Source organism: Myotis brandtii, unplaced genomic scaffold (genome assembly GCF_000412655.1).
Source record: "Myotis brandtii unplaced genomic scaffold, ASM41265v1 scaffold714, whole genome shotgun sequence".
NCBI lineage: Eukaryota > Metazoa > Chordata > Mammalia > Chiroptera > Vespertilionidae > Myotis > Myotis brandtii.
The window spans coordinates 1,394,223-1,398,728 of record NW_005370809.1 but is presented as its reverse complement, the minus strand read 5'-3'; positions in this window follow the sequence as shown (position 1 = coordinate 1,398,728).

The window sequence follows — 4,506 nt, the reverse complement described above, 5'->3', positions numbered from 1 at the left end:
ACACATATATATGATAAGTTTATTTTCTATATATAATGTAATAAAGCACATCAAAGAAAGTTTGGAGGAATAGGATTGAGAGTTTGGAAATAAATCTGTACATCTATTGTCAATTGATTTTTGATAAAGGTGCCAAGAACACACAATGGGGGCAAGAATAGTCTTTTCAACCTATTAACCAGGAAGTCATGGTTTGATTCCCAGTCAGGGCACAGGCCTGGGTTGCTAACTCAATCCCGGTTGTGGGTAAGCAGGAGGAAGCCGATCAATGCTTCTCTTTGATCATTGATGTTTCTATGTCTCTCTCCCCCTCCCTTCCTCTCTGAAATCAATAAGCATATATTTTTAAAAAATGGATCAAAGATCTAAACATAAGAGCTAAAACTGCACAACTTTTAGAAAAAAAACAGGAGCAAATCTTTGTGATCTTAGACTAGACAATGGTTTCTTACCACTTCACAACTACTACCATGGCTATAATTAAAAAGATGGACAATAACAAGTGTTGACAAAGATGTGGAGAAATTGGGACACTCAGATACTGCTGCTGGGAATGTAATATGGTGTAGCTGCTATGGAAAACAGTTTGATAGTTTCTCAGAAAGTTGAAAAGTAGAGTTGCCATGTGACCCAGCAATTCCACTCCTAGGTATATACCCAAGAGAGTTAAATATATGTTCATGCAAAATTTGTGCACAAATGTTCATAGCAGTTTTTTCATAACAGCCCAAAGGTGGAAATATCTATTGATGGGGGCAAGAATAGTCTTTTCAACAAATCATGCTGGGAGAAAAACCAAATATCTATTGATGGATGAATGGATAAACAAATGTAGTATATCCATACAATGGAATTTTATTTGGCCATAAAAATAAATGAAGTACTAAATCATACTATGACATAAACAAACATTGAAAACTTCATGCTAAGTGAAAGAAGAAGTTAACTTGTTACAAAAGATCAACTATTATATTATTCCATTTATATGAAATGACCAAAATAGACAAATCTATAGACATAGAAAAATGAGTGGTGGCCAGGGGCTGAGAGGAAAAGGGAATAGAGAGTGACCGCTAATAGTATGGGGTTTCTTTTTGGGGACAATGGTTGCATAAGAAGTAGGGAGTGGCCAGCTGGTTGGGTCAAGCTCCAGTGGACAGAAGCTCCAAGAGTAGGTCCTTATTTGAACCTTCAGGGGCCACTCAGTTCTCTTTGATTAGTTGAGGCTCATACTTGGGCAAAGATGTAATTCATGGAGTTATATCAATATATTGCTTCATGGGAGACTAAACAAGGTTTCAAACACCCAGACTCATAAACTGATCACCGAACAGGCAGAGGATGTGAGCAGTCTACAAGAAAAAGAAATAGCTCATCGACATGGGAAAGGTCTTCACCTCACTCATAGTTAAGGACATGCATCACAAAACGATGAAATTCCACTTGTCATGTGTCAGACTGGCAAACACGTAAAAGTTTGGTAGTGCCCAGTGTTCACAAGGTTATGGGGAAATAGGCACTCTCGTCCACTGTTCCTGGGAGTGTAAACAGATTCAACTCTTCTGGAGGGCAATTTGGCAATGTCTGTCAACATTTTGAATGTTTGTCCTCATTGACTCAGCAATTCTCCCACTAGGAGTTTACCCACAGGATATACTGACAAAATTATGCCAAATCATGTGCCAGAATGTTTACTGCAACATTGCAATAACAAAAATCTGGAAAGCACACATATATCAATCAGCAGGTTAATACATCTATGTAATGGGAAAGTATGCAGTCACTAAAACACGAGGTAGGACTATTCATGTGGACATGGAAAGATCTTCTAAATGTGTTTTATTTGTTTTTTGTGTTTTCTTTTCTAAATGTGTTTTATTAAAAAACAACAACCCCCCCCCCCAAAATGTGCACCACAATATGATCTCATTTGTGTTAAATTAAAAAAATAGATATAAAGGTATACACTGACCTTTTTTTCAGGAAGGATACATACATAGTGGTAGTGACTTTTGGGGAGTAGCACTGTTTGGAGGGAGGAAAGGATAAGTTTTGCTTTTTATTTGACACTTTTCTATAATATCTGATGTTTTTAATGCCATGCAGGGCTTTCCCTAAAATAAATACTTTAAAAGCAGAAAGGAACATGGAGGGATAAAGAAAAGAGAAAAGAGAGATCCCTTAGACCGGAGTTTATGGTTTGTCCTGACACAGGATAATCTTGCTTTAGCTGCATTAATGAAAGCATTGTGACTGGATCCCTTGAGTTTTAGGAAGACCACCAGGGCAGCAGCCTGGAGGACGGAAGGGAGATGTGAGAATGGAATCAGGGCAACTGGTCATAAAGATTTGCAACCCGGTGGGGCTAACATTTAGGACATAAAGGTGAGTTGGAGAGACTGCCCCAGAGAGGAGAGATATTGAAAAGGGAAACTGAGCCCTAGCCGGTTTGGCTCAGTGGATAGAGCGTCGGCCTGTGGACTGAAAGGTCCCGGGTTCGATTCTGGTCAAGGGCACATGCCCAGGGTTGCGGGCTCAGTCCCCAGTGGGGGACATGCAGGAGGCAACTGATCAATGATTCTTTCTCATTATTGATGTTTCTATCTCTCTCTCCCTCTCCCTTCTCCTCTGAAATCAATAAAAATATATTTTAAAAAAAGAAAAGGGAAACTGAGAGTCTTGATGCCTGATTGGATGAGGAAGATGAGGAGGCCCAGGCATTCACCTCAGGCAGCTGAGTGAATGGCGATGCTGCCCAAGGAAACACTCAGAAGGAAGCAGAGGGTCAAAGAGCAGAAGAGGGTAGGGAAGAAAATCATGAATTTAATTTCCGAATATGTTGAGTTGAGGAAAATATTCAATTTGATCATATTGAATAGACATAGAGGTATGGAGCTCAGAGAATTCTGGCTTGGAAAAGGAACACATCAGCCCAGGTTAAGTAGTCAAAACTGATCCTAAGGAAATGGTGTAGACCAGTGGTCGGCAAACTCATTAGTCAACAGAGCCAAATATCAACAGTACAATGATTGAAATTTCTTTTGAGAGCCAAATTTTTAAAACTTAAACAATATAGGTAGGTACATTGTTATTAACTTAATTAGGGTACTCCTAAGCTGGTCTTTGCTAAAAACGTCCTCAATCTGATTGAGGTACGTTCGCTGAGGTCGACCCCTTCCAACTCTCCCATCCACAGTTATCTTGTATACTTGTTTCGTCTATCTCCTTTCCGAAAACCGACTTCTGTGCATGGGCCACGAAGTTTCAATCGCACTGTACATGCGCGCCCACACGTGGTATTTTGTGGAAGAGCCACACTCAAGGGGCCAAAGAGCCGCATGTGGCTCGCGAGCCGCGGTTTGCCGACCACTGGTGTAGACCAAGAAAACAAGCCTGGTGCAGAACGGGACTCCAGAGAGCACCTCACCCTGGACTGTTGGGTAGAGAAAGAAGGCTCTGGAGTGAGCTGAGTAGTGACCAGAGCCCTGAGGGGAAAGCAGTGGGTGGGGTGGGGTCACAGAGCATTGTTTCTGCTCCTGGGCCCACACTGGGACCGAAGTTTGAAGCTGCTCTCTCACTAGTGCTCTCTCACTCTGCTCTTGCCACCGCTTCCCAGTAAAACCCCAAACCTGGGTTTTCTGCTTACGCTCCTGAAAAAGGCCACCCAACCAATGAGAATGGCCCCACTTCAAGTGTATGGTTTCTACCTCCTCAGGGCTCTTTCTGTACCACCCGACAATTTATTTTTATTTCTCTCTGGTTGCCTCTGGCTCTCGTTCCCCAGTTATTCTCAATTATCACCATGTTCACTTCTCACATCTCACTTCCACTTTCTTCAGGGAGCCACTGAGGCCCTCAGGGTGGGGTGTGCGTGTCTTTAACATCTCAGCCCTCTCTCTCTAAATGCATCTAAAACAGTGTCCACCTTCGTTCCCCAGTGTCCAGCCTTCTGTTTGGCTCTGGAGGGACTCCAGACCCTGTTCCATCCCTGAGCCTCGGTTACTGGCTCCTCCTTCTGTCTATATCACTGTATCACACATTATATATTTCTCTATCATGGTGTTACCTCGACGAACTAAAGTTATCTCACTGTCTTCTCCAATTAGCTTGATCCTATGAATGGTATTTACCCCCCTTAACTTCTTACTGATACATAACATCCAAGCAAAATGGAACGCACGTATTATGCATGGATAGCTCACAGAATTTCCACAAACTGAACGGATACATGCAATCAGCACCCAGGTAAACAAACCGTCCTAGCTGGTTTTGCTCCGTGATTAGAACCTTGGCCTGAGGACTGAAGGGCCTCAGGTTCCATTCCGGTAAAGGGCACGTACCTCTCGGTTGCAGGCTCGATCCCCAGCCCCAGTGGGGGTGTGTGCGGGAGGCAACCAAACGATGTGTCTCTCTCACATTGATGTTTCTCTCTCTGTCTCTTCCCCTCCATTCCACTATCTCTAACAATCAATGGAAAAAGATATCCTCGGGTTGAGGATTAACAAG